The sequence below is a fragment of the Sus scrofa genome, chromosome 11 (assembly GCF_054392235.1).
Source record: "Sus scrofa isolate SSC_HxYL_T2T_F1_AM1 chromosome 11, Sscrofa_HxYL_maternal_Yorkshire_Landrace_v2.0, whole genome shotgun sequence".
NCBI lineage: Eukaryota > Metazoa > Chordata > Mammalia > Artiodactyla > Suidae > Sus > Sus scrofa.
In genome coordinates this window covers 73,573,916-73,595,457 of record NC_139393.1, presented here as the reverse complement: position 1 = coordinate 73,595,457, position 21,542 = coordinate 73,573,916, and the positions used below count along the sequence as shown (strand labels likewise).

The 21,542-nt window shown below is 43.9% G+C and overlaps 1 long non-coding RNA gene across 6 annotated transcripts in view; it reads right to left on the bottom strand.

Moving 5' to 3' along the window:
* The window catches only part of LOC146398683 (uncharacterized), a 146,720-nt gene that overhangs the window by 112,817 nt on the left and 12,361 nt on the right, over positions 1-21,542 (bottom strand). The window contains exon 2 of one of the 6 annotated variants that reach the window (XR_014819772.1): positions 9,145-10,171. The exons of the other annotated variants lie outside the window; for them this stretch is intronic. This is a non-coding gene — a long non-coding RNA (uncharacterized LOC146398683). Of the gene's footprint in view, positions 1-9,144; positions 10,172-21,542 lie in introns of those variants that run through there. 6 annotated transcript variants of the gene reach the window in all.

The window sequence follows — 21,542 nt, the reverse complement described above, 5'->3', positions numbered from 1 at the left end:
GGCACATCTTAAGGCATTCCTTTAAAAATGTTTTTATTATTGCACATGTTGAAGAGTTAAAGACACCCGTGTATGTAGATGAGGATTTCTCAATTCGGAGCGAACACGCCCCCTCCACCCCTGGGGAACACTGGCAATATCTGGGGACAATTTTGGTGGTCCCCACTGGGGAGGGGGTGCTACTAGCATCTAGTTTGGTGGAGGCGAGTGAGGGTTGCTGCTAAATATCCTACAACATACATAACAGCTCCTCATGACAAAGAATCTTCCGGCCCCAAATGTCAGGAGGGCAGACGTGGAGAATCCCCGGTGATGAGAGGGCCGACTGGTGTGCCTGCCTTCTGCTTGGTCTTGAAGGCTAGGGTCTTATGGTTTGATGGTTCTCTCCCAGATAACAGGCATCTTGTCTGGGTCAAGACTATGTTTCACAACAGTCAAAATATCTCTCTACCTAGCAGATGCCCTACTGGAGAACTTTTTATTTTGTCCTGCATGGCTTCCCCTGTCTTCTTAGTTGGGGACCCAGTGTAGCTGTGTTAATGCCCCGGGAACCACAGGGCTCAATGTGTTTCATTCGCTATGGCTGATGAAATCTAATGCAAAGACGGCACGTGGGTCAATGTCCCAGTGACTAAAGGTTTCTCTCTTTGCTTTCAAAATCTAAATGTTTCCACTTGCCAAAGCACTCTAGTTGTGTTAATTTGGGATAACGGATGGAAAACATTCTAATTAAAAATAACCCAAAATCCATGTCAGTGTTCGTTCTCAGGCTCTAGGTAAACTAATCAGAGACCATAGCAGCTTCAGAAAGACAGTTACACTCTACACAGCCCCCCCAAAAATCAAGCCTTTTGTTTTAATTAACTCATTTAGGGGATCTGGTAGAATATTCACCTGGGTCACAGTGAGTTGAACACTACAGAGAAGATAGTATCAGAAGGACTTTAAGACACTGCTTGGCACAGCAGCCTCCATGTGAAGACCTCTGGTTGGGCAATAAAATACGATATGAAAGATTCACAGGACAGCTTTTTAAAACAATGTAGATTTCCATCTGCCCCTTCAGAGACTCAGATTAGTAGGCCTCAGAGGGGAGCCCGGAATGCAAGGCCTACCAAGCCCCCAAGAGGAGGTGAAGCATGTTTAGACCTTGCTTGCCTGTCACTAAGTTATTAAAGGCATTTCTCTTTCCTGTCTGTCCTTTGGTGCAGAGATAAGTAATCATGACTTAAAAGAAGTAAACTTGATTAACCACTGCTGTGGAAATGTTTGGCCTCGGCACCATTTTTTTTTGCCAAGGCAAAATAAAATTAGATGCTAGATGTGAAAATGCTTTATAAATTGTAAGGGGGAAAATAAGCCTATTCTCATGCACTCAGCAAATAGCTTCTCTGTTGCATCTCACAAGACAAGGTGTTTAGAGGCATGACTAAGCAGAGACAGGCTACAGAATATCAAAATATGATTCTGCACTCATTTCCACCTTTGAAAATAAGGAAGGCTCACTGGAGGACCACCGATGTTCAACGGGATGAAAGGAACCCCCGGATCAAAGAAGTTTTGAATCCAGGCACTTCATCAAAGCGCAGGGTCATCGTTCCGATGACTCGGCAGTGACCCTGCTCACAGTGCCTAAGCAGATTTTTCATGAAGACTCCCACATTTGGATTTAGAATTTTCTAGAAGGCTTGGGGGCCTTTCAGCTCCACTTAAAGACGTACTCCATGTCTGGCCTTGCCAAGATGCTTCAAGTTTCCAAGATTACTCCCCCGTTCATGGCAATGAGGATGACTGCTTTTACCTAAGACAGTTGCCGTGAGGATTAAAAAGAAAATGTGTGATAAGAAATATCTACACAATACAGCACCTGTTCCCCTCTGCTTGAGACCTACGTACCAGAGCCTAGGATCGGGCGAGGCTCAAAAGGGACCGGGAAGCCACAGAGTAGCTCAGATTCAATTTATCGTCGCACACCATAGCAGCCACCTGTCACGGCAGTTTGACAGAGGGGCGCTGAATAGATGCACTGCTGAAGGTCTAAATGTGGGTACTTCAAGTTTACATTCAGTCTGTCTGGTCCATCTCAGTGATGGACTGACATACCCTTCAACACACACAGACACAGGCACACACAAAGACACACACAGTAGGGAGAGAAGGAGAGGGGGTAGGGGTAGGGGGCTTCAGTCTCATTCTCCCCAGCGAAGGTCGCTCCACTTTTGCGGTCACGTTCATACCTCCGAGATCTTGATGACCATTGTAATTTTACCATCTTTCGGCTTCCTTCCGAGGTTACTGCATCCTAAAACTTGTCAGTAAAAACCTGAACGGGGCTGCACCAGCCGTCAACTCCCACCCGTGCAGTCTGCTATCCTAGCTGCCCTGGAATTAGCAGGGCTTCAGAGGTGCTGTGAATCACGCATTTTCACTGCCTGAGGGTGTGCTTTGCTGCAGAAGGACAGTAGGAGTGATGGGTAGCACAAAGCGGCAACCAGAGTGGATGCAGTTTCTCACAGAAATCTCGCCTTAGCCGATTTGTATGTGTCTGTGAGCTCTGCCTATGTAGGATGGGGCTTTTCCTGCTGGGAATCAGCACTCTAACAGTTATTTAAAACCACCTTCAGAAATAGTTTAAAAGCAATAGGAAAAGTTAGTCTCCTGATGCTATTTGCACCTCTTTTTAAAACCATTTATGATAATACTCCCCAGTTTCACCCATCTTAATTCCTGACATGGCTCCAAATGCCAGTTTCAAAAGCCAAGTTCACCTTCACAGAATTAAGATTTGTAAGCTTTGAATACATTAAAAGAGTGTGCCACAGGCTCTCCAAGACACTCTCAAGAAGGAGTATTAGAAAAGTTTTAAAATTAGAATATGTGTGTAATCTTCAATTAATTGCTTTGGAGTGTAACATCTATGTGGAAGGAATATTTGATCTGCTGGCTTAAAGGTATCAGTTACATGCCTTTTTTCTTTTTTTTTTCCTTCATAGAAGAATCATGGTTACATTCCTGCAAAGACACGATGTCAGCGATTCTGTCTGAGCAGCACATAGCCATTGAGTATCTTCCAGGGACAGTTTCAGGTGAATTTGGGTATTGAAAGGCCATGTCAACATGGCTTCTTTCTTCCCAGAGAATGGGGAGGTTCAGCGTTGGACGGAGTCTATTGTGAGTGCCAAGGAATTCAAAGAAAGGTAACAATGTACCCCGGAGGCGTAAAGAAAGCTTTGAGGAGATTGAGATGGACCTGGAAAGAGAGCCTGAGTTCACGTCAGCAAAGGGATGGAGGAGAACAGCCCCAAAGTGGGGCTGGGGCTTACAAACAGGCCTGCCTGCTGGTGTGCTGTCTGTACACCGAGGGAGCGGGAAAGAAGAAGGTGGGATTGGGCCAAATGATAAAAGGTCTTTAAAGGTGGGAAGAGGAGTTGAGGATTTAATACCTTAGGGAAGAAAGAGTCATTAAAGACATAAAGCAGGAGAAATACCAGGATAAAAGAAATGCTGTCAGGAAATTAAACAAAAGGACATCTAGGGGTTTAGAGCAGGAAGTGGAGGAATCTATTTTAGTAATATAGGTATGAGAAGATGAGACTAGAATAACAAGCAAATTACTCATGGGCTCCATTTTTGTATTTATCTTATTTTCCTCAGAATTTCGGTAACATTTCTCTCTGCCATCTGTGTGCCCTTTATGTGCTGCCTGTGTGGTGATCCTCTTTTTTGCCATTTCAAGAGGTCACATACCTCTTTTGCTAGATTACATAGTGGGACCATATTTTATGTCTATACTTCTTAATGTACCGATATGCCTCTGAAAGTGTTTGCTGACAGTTGGAAAAGAAGAAAAGCAAACATTATTCATATTGACCAAATTAGAGGAATTTTAAAAAATCTTACTAAGAGAGGAGTTAGATGGAGATTGTCAAAGGTTATCTCCCAATTTTCTAACCAGGAGATTAAAATAATAATGATAGAAATGGCTTCTTGTGGGGAAAGTTGATGCGTTAAGTTTTGGCTGTGTGGATATTCCAGTAGAAATATCTTGTCAGACTTCAGAAACAAGGCACAGAGGTGAGAAATCATCCATACTGTTACTTACTGCTGTCTCATCTTGCGACATCATCCCATTATGACATCAGTGATAACCTAGTCTCTTTCTAACAAATGCCCTATCTCTGTAAATATGGTGACTTCAGGACCCATCTCTACTGTATCTTGGTACATAAAGTACTACTTTACCTTCCTCAAAATACTTAGCATAGTGAATTACGCATGATGGGTTATTAATACACATTTGTTCCATCAATGAGCAGATCCACAAATGTTAGGGTTTCATAACCTCAGCGTATTTACATTTTTGGGCTGGTCAGTCTTTGTGGGGGCTGGCCTGGGAACTGGAGGACGTTTAATTCCATCTCTGGCTCTTACCCACTAGATGCCAGTAGTATCCTCGCTCCCCAGGTTGTGATAGCAATGCGTCCTGACACCGACAAATGCTGTCCCCAGGGAGTGACTTTTGGTCCTGGTTGGAGAACCACTGGTTGTCACAGATGCTGGGTTGGAAATACCAACTCAGGAGTCCTTTGACTAAAGATGATGCTCTAAGTCTCAGTTCCAATGAGTAACAGAACACAGAGGGGAAATAGCTGGGGGCCAAGAACAAAGCTTTGGGTGATGAGTCTGACGTGAGAGTTGGAGGGCAGCATGAAACTCGTGAGGAGCTTTCCAAACTAACTGCTAATTCCATGACACACCTCCCTCTGCCTTGTACTCAGTGTCGGCCAGCACTCTCCAATGGAAGTATGTGGGCCACACATGCAATTTTAAATTTCTTGGTAGTTCTATTTAAAAAGGAAAAATAAACTGATGAAATGCATGTTAATAATTAGCAATTTTATTTATTTATATATATATATCTAAAATATTATTACCTCACATGTAATCAATATGTAAAAATGATTAATGAGTTACTTTGCCTGTTTTTTGGTATGAAGTCTGAGACGTTATGTGTTCTTCACACTTACAGCACATAATCTGATTGTCCATTTCAAGTGCTCTATGGCCACCCGTGACTAGGGGCTACCATATTGGATGGACTGGGACAATGTGATTTAAATAAATGTTCTCTTGTCCCTTTAATTTACATTATTATCCTTTTCATAGAGGGAGTTACAAGGGTTAATGATGTGTCTGAAACATTGTGTAAATTTAGTAGGTGTCACTTTTTTGGCATAGAGTCTGTGAGTTTTGATGGACACATGGAGGCATGTGGCTGACACCACAGTCACAATGCAGAGCAGTTCTCTCTTCCCCAAATTCCCTTGTGCTGTTATTCTCCCCTACTTTCACTTCCATTTTTTTCTTTTCATTTTTTCTTTCCTTTTCTTTTTCTTTCTTTTTTCCTTTTTTTTTTTTTTTTTTTTTTTTTTTTGTGCTGCACCTGGCATATGGAAATTCCCAGGCTAGGGGTCCAATCAGAGCTGCAACTGCTGGCCTACACCACAGCCACAGCAACACTGGATCCTTAACCCACTGAATGAGGCCAGGGATTGTACCCACATCCTCATGGATACTCATCGGGTTCATGACCCACAATGGGAACTCCCTCTTTTCTTTTTAGGAGTAAGATTCTCCCTTTAACCACCACCACTAACAATATGCACATACAGAAAAAAGATGGTGGTGGGGGGGGGGGACAGAAACATGGCAGAGAGGACAGAACCCCACGACCTTTGGAGGTAGGAACGTATTCTTTCCAAAGCTCACGGCTCAAAGTGCCGTGAGCCCCACTCAGACCAGGGGCCTGTGTGCTCCCTTCACCCACCGTCATCTGTCATTCCTCTGCAGGTTGCAGGAATAGGAAGGCCTGTCCCAGAATTCTCCGCACGCCAGATGGCAGATGACGCCTGGAGAGACCCAGAGAGGGAGGTGGACAAGCCCTCTGCAGGTGGGAGGCTTTCCGCATCTACGGAGGAGGAGACCCCCAGCGCCTGCTAGATAGTCCTTAAGCTCCAGGTGATGGACTCTCGACTGTCTCCATCCTTTCAGGGCCTCTTCTCTTTGCTAAGGAGAGAGGCTCTTGCATAACAGCCCTTGAGCGCATGTGCAGCCCCTGGAGTGGACAGACCTGGGCTGCTGCCCTCATCAAAGTGCAGATGACCTGGGTTGTGCCAGACACCACGAGGGCAGGTCACCTTGGGCCAGCTGACAGCAGTGGCTCTGGCTTTGCCCTGCCGCTCAGCATCCCATTCTGTTCACAGAGCCCAGGGAGCAGATGGAAAGAGGCATGTGGAGGCACCTCCCTCACATGTATGTCACCGTTGGCACCCAGGTTGGGAAGGGGAAGGTTGCCTGTTTGCTTGATGTCGTGCCAGGAGCACATGCCTACTGTGCTGTCCTTAGAATCACGCTCCAGAAAGAGAGTTCTGCAAGTCACTCACACACCCACAGACACACAGACACACAATACACACATGCACGCACTCTACTCCCTGTTCACGTGGTTGGACATTTGGCTTTGCCATTTGCAATTGTGACAGTGCAGTGATGATTTTTAAGGTGTCTACTTTTGGCTAGTTCCTAGTGTTCTCCATCTTTCATATATGCCTCCTAATACTTCTTCTGCTCTCCCATCCCCACTCACGTAAACATAACATTTTGGAAAAAAAAAAAAATCAAGAGGTTGCAACCACATAAAGGAAAGCACTGACCTAAATACACACGTATTAACTGGCCGAGTTCTTGGTGGTGGTAGGTTGTACAGGGGGGTAGGAAAGCAATTCTATGGGAACGAGGAAATCCTTTCCACCTCATACTTAACCTTCCCACGGTCTTCCAGTGACACACCTACTCTGGAAGACCTGGGCACCATCTGAAAGCTGCCTGCCTGCAATGGATGACCATCGATTAGTTATCAAAGTCATTTCAGCTTTACCCTGTGGTCCAACAAAATCAAGTAACCCCACTGGCAAGCACGCTGAGAGGAGGAATGTCCTGTGGTCACTGGGACTTGACAGGCAAAGGAAAAAACAAGGGAAGTGGTGGCAGAGGCAACACGAGGTGTCCACAAATTCCCATTTCACTTTCCTCCTAGGCATGTGAGAAGGTCACCTCTTCTCAGTCTGCCTTCCAACTGAATTCTGCCCAGGAGATGTGGGCTGGAAGTGTCACATGCCCCTCTCAGACCCAGCCCGGAAAACCACCTGCCAAAACCTCCACGCGCTCTCCTTGAGCGCCAACCAGATACAAGACATCCCGGGAGGACTCAGAGGATGGTGTGGATGGTGGAGCCATTCAGTGGAAGGAGCCTGGGTTTTCGCTTCAGCAGAGTCTCTACCTCCAATCCTCAACCACACTGGACAGTGAGGTGAGCAAGAAATAAAGCTCTGTGACTCACCGAGCTTCTGGAGGTGTTTGTAGCAGCATTTTTCATTTCCTAACCAACCCAGGTACCAAACACCTGACTTCCAACTTCCCTCGCCTCGGGTCTCAAGACACGTAAATCATACGGGGGGTCCTTCGCTCGGATGTAGCTATGAAGCATGTGATGCTGAGCACGCTTTAGGGACCAGAGCTTGTCTACGGCCCTGTCCAATTTCACTCCTGTTCAATTTCCTACTGTCTACTGTCCAACTTTCACTTGTTTGGTTCCGCCTGCAGGAGAAATCGCTAGAGACAAGCTAGGTCTCCTAAGAAAATTGGGGCAAATAGTAGTTACACACTTGTTGGAGCCCGACTGGTGGTGCCCTGGGAAATGTTTAATAATCAGTCCTCTGGGAAAAATCATAGGCACACATAAGTAGTCTATTATGAATTTTAAAGATGTTAAAATGTTGTGGCATATAATTTACAAATAATAAAATGTGCAATACTTTTTCTTGTACATGCTATATAACCAATTGGTTTTCATGGAATGCTTTCACTGATTTTTGCCAAACTCTTTTATCCACAGCAACTTATTACGGCAAATCAATCACGATTTCGCAAAGTTCCATCCCAATCTGCTAATTTCGTTTCCTAATACATTGATTGTTATTAAATCTGATATCTAGTCTGCTATTCCTCAGCCTCAAACTGATTATATTCACTAAAATGAAACTTCTTTCAACTTTAGCACTACCTACGTGGGACTGTGTCACTCACTTGTCAATTATGAGACAATTTTTTTTTTTTGAATTGGATAATAGTTTTTGACTCCTAGAAGAACAGTTTTGCGAGTTTTTAGGCTAGCCACAGTGTAATGACTCTGTGTTTGACCTGTCTTCTTAGTACTGTCTCCATTCATTTCTTAAATCTAGGTAGGCATTGGCCAAGATCTGTAAAAGGCCAGGCAGTAAAACCTTTAGGAGATGTGGGCCAGCTGGACATTCTCACCACTACTCAACTCTGCAGTTGTACAAAAGCAACTGTAGACAACACATAAACAAACAGGCCTGACCGTTTTCCAAGAAAACGTTACAGCAAAGGACCGTAAGTAAAATTTTGCTCACTGGCTATGGTTAGCCAAATCCTGCACAGGGAATCAACAAGACAATAAATCAAGGCTTGATTTAGGGTTTGTCCATTTGTTTGGAGAAAGGATTCCTACCATGGTCAATTTCAGGCTACGGCTGTGACATCACTAAATGCACAGCTGTAAAGAGAGGGGCAACAGCAGAGCATTATGGGACACTTGTACCATACAGGCACAGCGGAATAAATGAAATGGACAATACCGAAGTGTAAAAACAAAACAAGGAAGTGACACTGAGTATGTGTCACCTCTGTTTTTAATGTGACAACTGTAAGACTATCTAATTTCAATTTTAATAATGGGTGCATTTAACCACTTGCTCACAAAATTCCTGAAAATTAATCAGATCTCGCAACACAGTATGAAGCGTTTCGAACACAGCACTTGGTTCTGAACAGCTTTTCTTCTCTGTGGCCACTGAATCAGTGCAGGGGCGTCTCTCTCATTGATGTACTTTCTCCAAGGGCACGGTTAGAGTTGTTGAGAGGTTAACATATTAAAACAGTTATCTTGCTCAAAAGATAACTTTGTCAACACTTAAAACTCAAAGCACATCTTCAAAATTACTACAGACTCACTGCATACCTTATACCAAAACATGCTCAATGTTTTCCTTAAAACATGCTGTGACTTTAACATCTTTATTTAAAAGGGTAGATAGCATAGATTATGACATTATGTGAAAAAACCCTTCTGCATAGCCTTTTACTCTTTCTAAACCTCCAGCTCGGTGTGGGTAAATCAGAAACTCGAACACATTACAGCGAAGTGATCCTTATATTGAATGTCTATGCATAAGGCAACGGGGTTGAATTGACAAGGACCCCATCATTAGAATCAGAAAGCTCTAGGTTCAAATCCCTGCTTTGATATGGGCTCACCATATGCTTTAAGGTAACATTTCTAACCTTTTAAAAACCTCCGTCTCCTATTCTGTAAAGTTGATCATGAGGTTGTTAGGAGGCTTAAATGAGGAAAAAATTATGTGCAGCTCCCCCGCGTTCAGCTCTTACAGAACACGTAGTAAATGGCAGCTATTAGTGTTATTCACTGAAATGTTCGTCCCACCCCATGATGTTTTCAAATCATGAAGGTGGTGATTACAATAGTTATGTAAACGCCAATGATTATTCACACTTTCAATGGTTCACAACGTGGATTGGGGAACCCAGGATTTCAGATACATATATCTCCATCATGTGTCGGGTACCAGTAGCTGTGTTGAGCGTTCAAAATTTTTCAGATCTACAAGGTTGGATTGGCAAGTTACCAATCTGTATGGTAAACTGAGCTTATGCTTTCCAGCTAGATATAAAGAGGCCAAAAATGGCATGCTACCATTGAAAATCACATAGCAGTTTGCCATCTCAATTACTTGTCCAGCTTACCTGCTAAGCTATCTCAGACAGCCGTAGGTGACTAGGTACGCTCAGTTCCCAATAAGCTTCACCTTTCCTGTTCTGCCTCAAGATGGGTCACATTCGACTTGGCCATGGTGTTGAGATTGAAGCATCTGCTGTCTCCTGCACATCCATAGGAGCATTCTAAACCTTCTCCACACATGTTCAAATAGTCCTCTAGGAAGATGTCTCTTATTCACTTCAATATGGGGCAAACACGATTCCATCATATGCCCTTCACAGTTCTAATCCAGCACTGAAGGAGCATGTAAGCATCTGTTAGTATTGCTAAGTATTGCCCTTCCCAATAATCTCTTTATATCTGACAGCTCATAATGGTGGTGGCAGAGTCACATTAATTTTTTTAAATTATTTTTAGGGCTGCCCCTGCAGCATATGGTAGTTCCCAGGCTAGGGGTTGAATCAGAGCGGTATGTACCAGCCTACACTATAGCCACAGCAACATGGGAACTAAACTGCATCTGCAACCTACACCAGAGCTCACAGCATTGCCAATCCTTAACCCACCGAGCGAGGCCAGGGATCGAACCCTCATGGATACTAGTTGGGTTTGTTACCACTGAGCCACAAATGTGAACTCCCTCACATTAAAAATTTGATTTGCTATTGCACTTTGAATCTCCCCAAATTCCCACTGAAATGTCCAAAAATATGGAAGTGATCTCTGACTTTGAACACAATCATCTGATATTATTTTATCACAACTTAGACATCAATGCAGTAAGCAAAACCTGGCCACTTAAGAGTGGCTATGATGTCAAGCTAATGTCACTGCAGTGACAGATAAACTTGATACATTTGGGGAAAATATTTTCTTCACCATACTGAGCACACCTAGTTCTCATTTGTTCATTTGCTTTGCTTTCTTCTAACAGGTGAAATAAAGCAATCACCAAACCTTATATTGGTCTAAGAACTTTCTAAAAGGAAAGAATAATTGACTTTCTCTATCTTTTCTTATTTTCTTTTTTCCTTCCAAGCAATAGGTACTTAAGCATGACCCCTACTGGCTATATTTTGATAACCAAATACCTTCCAGCCAGATAAGCTCTCATGAGCTAAGTTGTATTTTGTTCCCTGAATATTTGAATTCTCCAATTTCAAGCACAAGCAAAGCCCTTAATATTTTCTTGCCTGGGGAATTTTTCAAGAGTTGTAAGCAAAAGTCCTCACCTCTTCCTGTGTTTTGTAGAAACCTGAGCACATGGAAGGCATTATACTGGGCTTTCCAGAGGGGAGCTGGTGGAAAAGGTGGCACTTGAGAGAGAACATGGGCAAGGTGAACAGGCAAATACCCTCTGGCAATGAATGGGCTTTGTGAGACAGCATCAAAACTGCTTTGGTCGTTTGGGGAAGAAGACTGGTTTTCATATAGCCTCAGAGCTCACGAGGGTGGAGTTCACTGAGCTGCAGGAGTTCCTAAGAAGATCAGGGCAGTGGAAAACAGACGAGAAACTCCTCAATAAGCAGTGGGATTGTCTCCTGAATACATCTCTTCACAGGGGCGTGAAACTACACCGAGCAAAAAAATAGATGACACGTAGGTGGGTGGATAGACACAGACAGACAGACAGATGGATATTGTTTGATTGATTGATTTTCCTCCTTTCTCTTTAATGGTAAAAAGATTCGATTATATAAATATGTATTCAATATATACATTTCCAAGATAATTTATTTGAGCTCCACATCCTGGATGTACATAAGCATCTGAAAGGGTAAAGAAAATATTACACAAGAAAAACATCCTGTAGTTCAAAAGAAGTGCATGCATCTGAGTTATCAGAGGAAACAGTCTGTGATGAAACAGATTATGCTCCAAGCAAAATCCAGGAGAAAACTGTTTGTAAAATCTAATTTATATTCTCAATATGATTCCCTAAGATATCATATAAATGAAAAAGGAAAAAAAAAGTGAGAGCAGGGAAGATTATTTTCAGAGGGAAATTGTTCTATTAAAAGTGACAAATATAGTGGAAGCCCTAAAGAGCAGAATGAATAGTAAATCAAGAGATTTAGATAAACAGCTTGAAAAATCCTGCTAGGGCAAAAAACAAAACAAGATAAAAACCCAAAATCCACACGTAATCACTATAAGAAAAGTATAAAAGGCAAAGAGACTGGATCCAGGAGATATAAGAGAAACGAAATAGGACAGCGTGTTTCTTACCTTTTCCCACACAGCAAAACAGTAATAAAAGAAACCTATTTTCACACAACTGTGTGCATGTAGTAGGGAGAGGAGGGAGAGCTGGTGGAAAATGAGGAAGGAGAGGGTCTGACCAGGGGTGGAATAGCAAGTCACTCACAGTGAGCCAAACATGTATTTGAAGACTTTTATCTGTAAAATTCTTGCAGATGTAACTTTTATCCTCAACTATATCAGTCTGTTTATTTAACGTGATAAGGAAAAAAGGAATGTTTCTGCTACTTGTAACTGGCTGCTGAAAAGAGCTAAAAATAACTGGATGAGGTTTTAAGGTACATTATTGAAAGTTCTAAAGAAATGATAAATAAATAAGTACCCCCCAAGTTAAGGAAGCATGGAAGTCTCTTGCCTTAGGGGTTTGGCAATGCCAATATATCAGAATCTTATTTTTGATGGGATTCTAAGTTTGAAGAGAGAGAAAAGAAACCCCATGGTTTCTCTGCAGCCAATTTCCTTGACCCCCCACCCCCCAATAACCTGAGACTGAAAATGGCCATACATGCAACGGTGACGGCAAATCCAACGGCAAAGTCCACAGGGGAATTTCATCCTGGCTTCAAATCCTTTGGTCATCCAGGTAACATAATGTCTTGGATTTCATTTAAAGATGTCATGGAATTATAATGACCCCAAGGCACCTCGGAGAAGTAAAAGTAAATTCTTTCTGGAGGGACGCAGCAAATGTATGCTTCAAACAATTCCTGCAGCCGGTTTTTCACATGCGGTGTAACACAGAGCTCGAGATACCAGATACCCAAGAAAATGAGCTTCAAGTATACTCTTCAGCATAAGTGCCTCATCCCTCCTTTTCCTCTCTCAAGCTTTACATCGGAAGCCACGTCTTCCAGAAGGTGATATGAGATGGCAAAGGGTTGCCTAATTCACCTTGAACTATGAAGGATTAAGACATGAACCATTACTGTTTTCTTTAAGCCTCTGAGATTTAAGGGTTTGTGTGTCGCAGCAGCAAACCTTAATTGTCATGACGAACGCCCACCTATACAGCAAGAAGCCTGTTCTCCTGTGCACTAAGATATTACTAAATTACTTCTGAGTGAATGATTACATTTGAATTTTATTTTATTTTATTTTATTTTTTTAGATCTTGTGTGTGTTTTTAAAAAACCTTTGCGTGATTTTACCTTGTAGATTTGGGATTAAAAATAATACAGGTGTTCAGTGGGGCATTGGGATTTTTCTAACCAAATCAATGCACGGGGTTATATTGATTACGTATAGTTCAAATAATATGTATTTCTGCATTACAAAAACCTCTGTGGATCAGAGCTAACTTTGCACTGATCAGCAGGACAGACCATTAGTGACTGTGGATAACTACATCCCTACAGAAGAAACAGTAGTTGAGTCAAATCAAAGGTAGCTAATATTTATCGAGCATTTACTAGGAGCCTGGAGCATCTAACTCACTTGATGCTCGCCGTCACCTTGTGAGATGGACACTATTATTATCCCCAGTTTCCACAGGCGACGGAAGGACAGAGAGGGGTGGTCACCTGCCCAAGAACTCAGCCTGTCAAAGCTGCAGGGAGGGTTGCAGAGCTGGTGGCTTGCGTCAGTCCTGGTGTCCACACCCCACAGGGCACTCCTCTAAATGCATCTCGGGAGGAAATTATGTCTTAAGAGAAGCGTCGCTACTGTGGATATACTATCCTTGGGGGAAGAGACCAGCACAGAGCAGGTCTGTTTCTAATGGACCAAAGGGCTATCAGAGAGGGCAGAGGGCGAAAGGCCCAGCAAGGTGCAAAGGCTGCTGGAGCCCCAAGTCCTGATGCGAAGAAATGGTTTCTTCAGCTTTTCTAAGGGTGATGGTTAACTTAGGTGTCCACTTGACTGGGCCAAGGGACACCCAGGTATCTGATTAAACATTATTTCTGGGTGTTTCTGCAAGAGATCAGCATTTGAACTAGTGGACTGAGTAAAGCAGAGAGCCTTCCCCAAAGTGGGTCAGCATCATTCAATTCATGGAAGGCCTGAACAGAACACGGACGGGTGGAGGGCAATTGACTTCGCCTTCTTTCCAGCTGGCTGACTGAGCCGAGGCATCATTTGCTGCCCTTGGCACTCTTGGCTCTCGGCTCCTCAGGCCTGGACTGGAATCTGCACCCTCTCGGCTCTCTGGCTCTCTCTCTCTCCTTTGAACTACACCACCGGTCTTCCTGGTCTCCAGCTTGCAGATGGAGAACTGTGGGACGTCTCAGCTTCCACGACCGCATGAGCCAATGCATTATAATAATTCTCTTTATACACATATGAACACACACTATATCATATTGGTTCTGCTTCTAGAGAACCCCAATAAACTATGCATATCTTATTTATTCCCATGGTGTTACCAGCCTGAGATGGTTGCAAAGACGACCCCCCCTCATAAATTTCAAGCCTAACAATGGATAAATGGGGCTTAGATGCAGCTGCAGGCAGAGAAGTCAGGGAAGCCCCATCTAACTTCCATTCCAGGAACAGGTGCTCCCCGTGGTCAAAGTTGGCTATTCTGGGAGCAAGAATAGAGGGTTGGGGTCAAAGGATGGAGAGAGTGATATCTAGTCTATTCCCTGGTATTTATGACTCTTTGATAAATAACTGGCATTAAGAGTGCTATCAGAGTAACACTCTGACATAAACGACAGCAACATCTTCAGAGTATTGACAATAAAAAGAAAAATAAACAAATGGGACATAATCAAACTTCAAAGTTTCTGCACAGCAAAGGAAATCCTAAACAACACAGAAAGACAACCCACAGAATGGGAGAAAATCTTTGCAAGTGAATCAACTGACAAGGGATTAATCTCCAAAATTTATAAACACCTTCTGCAGCTCCATACCAAAAAAACTAGCAACCCCATCCAAAAATGGGCAGAAGATCTAAACAGACAATTCTCCAAAAAAGACATACAGATGGCCGAGAAACACATGAAAAGATGTTCAGCATCACTCATTATTAGAGAAACACAAATCAAAACCACGATGAGGTACCACCTTACACCAGCCAGAATGGCCATCACCCAAAAGTCTACAAACAGTAAGTGCTGGAGAGGGTGTGGAGAAAAAGGAACACTAGTACACTGTTGGTGGGATTGTAAATTGGTGCACCCACTGTGGAAAGCAGTATGGCGATGCCTCAGAAAACTAAACATAGAACTACCATTTGATCCAGCAATCCCACTCCTGGGCATCTATCCAGAGAAAACCACGACTCACAAAGACACATGTACTCCAGTGTTCATTGCAGCACTATTTACAATAGCCAAGACATGGAAACAACCTAAATGTCCATCGACAGAGGAGTGGATTCAGAAGATGTGGTACATATACACAATGGAATATTACTCAGCCATCAAAAAGAATGAAATACTAGAATTTTTAGCAACATGGATGGACCTAGAAACTATCATGCTAAGTGAAGTCAGCCATACAATGAGACACCAACATCAAATGCTTTCACTGACATGTGGAATCTGAAAAAAGGGCAGACAGAACTTCTTTGCAGAACAGATGCTGACTCACAGACATTGAAAAACTTATGGTCTCTGGAGGAGGCAGTTTTGGGGGGTGGGGGGATGTGCTTGGGCTATGGGATGGAAATCCTGTGAAATCAGATTGTTATGATCATTATACAACTACAGATGTGATAAATTCATTTCAGTAATAAAAAAAAATGAAAAAAAAGACTGCTATCAGAGTAATTCAGTCATGCAAGGGAACTGATTTTTAATACTTATTAGTATTAAAATATGGACTGTTGGTAATGTTTTAACGAATCTGGTGCTTCTGCACAAAGCAGTTCCCCATGTAGCCTAGAGACTCTCAGGAGCAGCCTCAATGGCCCTTGACTAATGAAAACCCTGCTGCTTCTGAGCTGTTACCTGAGTTGCCACAAGAAGCCGCTCAGTGCCAAGCATCACCGTCTCTACTCATGACTTTGATTTGGGGCCTGTATCTGAAGGCACTTCTGTTTGCTTGGTCCATGGCCTCTCTAACGACCCTGGCCTGACCCACCCTATTGGTTGTCACATCACTTGCTCCTGGTCTCACATCAGATGCTCTGGGGAACCACGGCAAAACTCTCTGAGATGCTCCACCCATCCCAACTCTAACAACGTCAATTCTGAGTATGTTCATGACCTGTATTTTAAGTGAAATCATCCCATGGCAATCTTCTACGTTTTCCACAATTTGGTAACAGGTAGAAAATTGTATTTATGGGAGTTCCCGTCGTAGTGCAGTGGTTAACGAATCCGACTAGGAACCATGAGGTCGTGGGTTCGATCCCTGCCCTTGTTCAGTGGGTTAACGATCCGGCGTTGCCGTGAGCTGTGGTGTAGGTTGCAGACGCGGCTCGGATCCCGCGTTGCTGTGGCTCTGGCGTAGGCCAGGGGCTGCAGCTCCGATTCGACCCCTAGCCTGGGAACCTCCATATGTCGCGGGAGCGGCCCAAAGAAATAGCAAAAAAGACAAAAAAAAAAAAGAATATTGTATTTATGGAGATTTTTTTCCATTAAACATGTTTCTCCATCAAACATCTTGAAAAGACTAAAAAGAAATAATAGCCCCTAATGTGATAAAATTGGTAATATCCAAGTGATAGGATTATAGATGGTTACTCCTGATTTTATTAAATGTTGGATTACTTTAAAATGGTAAGGTTGCCTAAACAAGAAGCAACCTGGTTCTTTCACTAAAATCTATACAATCGTTAATAGATGAAGCCTTAAGATTATACTTACATATATGCATATGCACACAAAATGTATTATATGTATTGCATGTCTGCAAGTTTATATTGTTTATATATTGATATATGTGTTTTACATCTGCATATGAATATACATATCAAGTTGTGGAGCTAGAAGGACCTTAAAAAATAATGTTGCTGCTTCACAAAATCTAAAATTATCTATTGTGGCCTGTGGTCCTGTTAAACTTATTTATATTTTAATTTCTATATTAATCAGCCGAATTGCTGGGAATTGCAGGGAAGCAGGGAGTCATTGGATATTAGAGCCAGAGGAAACGTAACAGTCTCAATTCAGGCCCCTGCCAGGAAAATGATGAATTTATAATCATAATAAGAGGTGACTAAGGAAATCAAGCCTGATTTTATTAACAGGTGTGTCCAGGGAGTGATTACGTCTGGGCCAGAAGCCAATTTCAAGATCACTCTCTTCTTCTAAGCAGAGTTTCATGTTTAGTTCCTTTGCTCTATTTTTGCAATGCCAAATTGGCAGCTGAACCCTTTTCAGTCCACGTGTCAAAATATCATTGATTTAGTTGGTCAACATGATACCAAACTATGATATTAATAGATTTTTTTGGCCTTAAATTGAACATACTTGGGTATCTACTGGCATAGTCTTGTTACATTATTCATTTAGGACGTTCAGCTTCAGACGTCCTCCACTCCAAAGTATTATCCACGGTAGTTTTAACTCATACAGACATCACCCTCAAAAATCAGTTAGTCAATTTCAGAGAGATTGAAGACTGACTTGCGAGATAAAATGATAAAGTGTCTAAAATCATACCGGAAATATTTTCATGACCCTGAGACTGGCAAAGATTTCTTAATGGTACCCCCCAAAAAGCACGAATTAGAAAGGTAAAGATCAATAGATTGAAAAGGTCTCATCTGAAGACACCACTGAGTGTGGAAAGGCAAACCGAAACAAGGAGATTATTTTCAATAACAGAGAACTCATCTCTAAGGTATTTAAACCACTTCTATGCATTAATAAAAATGAATAGATGATTTGAATGAAATATGGACAAAACATATGAACAGGTACCTCTCAAAAAAGGATGGAAAGTTATTCAACATCATTAGTCAGGAAAATGCAAGTTAAAAACTAAGACAGAGTCGTTTTTCATATATCTAGCAGACTGGCCTGACTTTACCAAGTGTTGGTAAGAATGTGGAACAAAAGGAATGCAGGGGAGTTCCTTTCGTGGCTCAGTGGTTATAAAACCTGACTAGGAACCATGAGGTTGTGGGTTCGATCCCTGGCCTTGCTCAGTGGGTGAAGGATCCAATGTTGCCATGAGCTGGGGTGCAGGTTGCAGATGCGGCTTGGATCCTGCGTTGCTGTGGCTGTGATGTAGGCTGGCAACTGTAGCTCCAATTAAAGCCTTAGCCTGGGAACCTCCATATGCCATGAGTATGGCCCTAAAAAAGACAAAAGACCGAATAAATAAATAAATAAATAGATAAATAAATAAACCACGCAGTTCCCTCACCTCTCTGCATCCACAAGTGCAGCCTCCAGTCATTTACTCACCAGACAGTCACAGGGTGCTTTCAATGTGGCAGGCACTGTTCAAATGCTGGGGGGTAGCAGTCGACATGTAAGAAGTGAGTGGATGCATTTCAGATATATTTTGACGGTAGAGGATGATTTTCTCATGGATTGAAAAACGAATGGATAGGAAGAGAGGTGTGGATCGGGGGTGATCCTGCTGTTTTCTCCTAAGAAATCAGAAGACTGGTGTTGCAATTTACCAAGACGGGAGACAAATGTGGGAAGATCAGACTTACAGGTTGATAAAGTCAGAAGTTCCCATTTGGACTGGTTAGGTTGAAAATGCTTCTTAGACCACAATCATCCATTGTGGTGATGTTGATCAAGCAAGTACATACGGGAGCCTCAAATTTAGGAAGCGATCCAACCTGAAGATACAGACGTAGGTGGTTTTAAAGGACCGGATGAGACCCCACATAGGGCTATTTGGACGGAGACAAGTACAGTGGAGGGAACCAAGGGAGGCACTTCAATATTTAGGCATTTAGGCATCTGGACAATGAGAAGAAACAAAGCAAAGGAAACAAAGAAAGGACCCGAGAAGTAACCAAGAGAGAGCAGATCCTGGAACAGGAATACAGCTCAGGCATTTTTCAGACACAGAGACAAGTAGGTTGATCAAGCACAGGTCAAAGTCCTCTCCTGCTTACGTCTAGTTTTCTTTATTTTATTTTTTTGCCACACCCAAGGCATTGATCCCAGGCCAGGGATCAAACCCTCAACGCAGCAGTAACCAGAGTCACAGCAGTGACAACACCAGATCCTTAACCCACTGAGCCACCAGGGAACTCCTAATTTTCAGAAAACTGGGAAGAAGGGTTTGTCCGCTAAGAGTTAGGACAGAACAAGGATACAGAGGATTTGGAGACAGAAAAGGCAGGGAAGCGTGGTCTGTAAGAGCGGGAGACTGAACCAAGGCCGGCTGTGGTCCTGTGGGCACACTCCAGGTTATGGTCTATAATAGAAAAGGACATGAGAAGGTGGTTTTGTATTTTCTTCCAGCTCCAGCCAGATGCTTCAGCGAAGGTGAGGGGAAGGCAGGGAACTGGATTAACCCAGGGGCTGGCCTGTCCCAAATGACTGGCAAAGGGAGAGCGAGAGAAGGGAGCTGAGGGATGTGCAAAACCACTATGATGACCGTGGAAGCTAGGCTGGGTGAGGGCAGGGATGCTGGGGTACCTCACCCAGGGGTGGAGGCTCAGTGGACGGTAAATCCTGGGGGGTGGCTAAGCTTTTGGGTTGGGGTATATGAGGGAGGGAGCTGGCACAGGAGAAGAGGGGGTGATCTCAACCTGGGCTGGTGAAATGGAGGTCAGGAAGGGGCATAGCACTTGGCGAAGGGCCAGAGGGCACTTGGGGCGTGGAGGTAAACAGAGGGTGGAGGACATGGTCCCTGGAGAAGAGGGGGCCCGAGAGCTGCCGGGAAGGTCGTTACGTTTCGACTCATCAGGACCCATGGCAGGGCCCGTGGCGGGTCACGAGCTACCATTTCCTATGAGAGAAGAGGGCCCAGGTCCTAAGAAACGTCATCGCAGTGGAGAGCTTGGGGATGGAGTCTGAAGCGTGGGCATTAAAGGTGAATGGGGAGGAGGGTGTGAACACAGCAGGAGGACCCCCACACCCAGAACTGAGCAGGCAGGAAGGAAGAAACCGCCCGAGGGGGCTGGGGCGATGCACTCTCCTTAGGGGGCGGGAGCCCATCCCCTTAGAACAAGGGACGGAGGACACAGCGGCTTCTGCTACTGAGTCACCTGTTCAGGGGCCTGGTGGAGGCAGGGGTCTGCGATGGGGTCAGGTTGGGGGTCCTCACGGGACTGGGGGTTCAGGTGTTGAAGAAAGGACGTGTGATCTTGGGACTCCCTGCAGTGCTCCCATGACCATGAGCAGGGGACACAACAAGACTGGTCCTCTTTGGTGGGCGGAGGGCTTGGCAGGGGGTCTTGGGGGCGGGGGAGGAGCAGGCAAGGCTCTGGCTCCTCTGCTCTCTGCCTGAGGCAGGCCTGGAGGCTAGTGGAGCAGTGGAGTTAGAGGAATTGACTATGGATTGTCCCTCTTCTACAGAGAAGTAAAACGAGGCCAGCTAAGTTTGCTGAAGGACGTGCTGAGAGCTGAGAAATAGGAAGAGCAGGTATGTGTCCCGAACTTTCATCACTGTACTGCTGTCACTCACGTTTCTAGGTCAGGAGGAAGCTGAAACAGCTCACAGCACCACAAGCCCATGTGGTCACTGATGAGAATGGCCGTGGAGAAATAAAAGAGATGAGACTCCTTTCTGCGGGGGGCTGAGAGTAGGGATGGGAATTTAAAACCTCCTTTCCTGTTTGTATGAAGAATCAGGGCGCTGGGGACTGGGCGCTGGACGCTGACCTTGGCAAATGGATCCACCTGTGTGTTTTCAACTCTTCAGCAAACACGTGGTGAATGCACATCTTGCCGATCCAGAAGCAAGGGAGGAGTTCCATGGGGTGGCTACCAAATTCAGACATGCCCACGGCTGCTGCTATGGAAAGTAAAACACTGTGAAAAAGAACAGGAAATGGGAAAACTGGAAACCACCAAGAAGAGAGAACTGCACGTTAAGTGGATAATGGGTAACGGAGGCCTCTACTGTCCGAGGATGCTCTCCTCCCCAAAGAGGCGCCTTTAAAGTGATTTCACCACTAAATTGTTTGCTCCTAAGATAAGTGCTCAGAAAGGGAGCTGCATTCTAAGAGATGAATGTTTCAGGCTTTTAGATCCCGTGAAGAAGAGAGGGAAAAAAAAAAAAAAATGAGGGATGAACTGTTTCTTTAAGCTGCCAGAATGGGGCTTTCCTTCCTCCAAGTAATTGCTGCTGGGAGAGTCCAGCCTTCCTGGATTAGCATCCAGCCTGGACCACTTTCCTTAAAGCCTATTACTGGTAGGCATGGAAGGACAGCTTTGGAGGAGGACTGAAATGGATTCAGTGTTGCCTTACAGAGGGGCGCACACGTTGCCCCAGAAGGAAAAAAAAAAAAAAAAAACAGAGGGTAATTTGTCTGTAATAGTCCTTGGCTGGTGGGAAAGTGTTCCTTGGTTTTTAAATCTGAGGTCATGTTCCC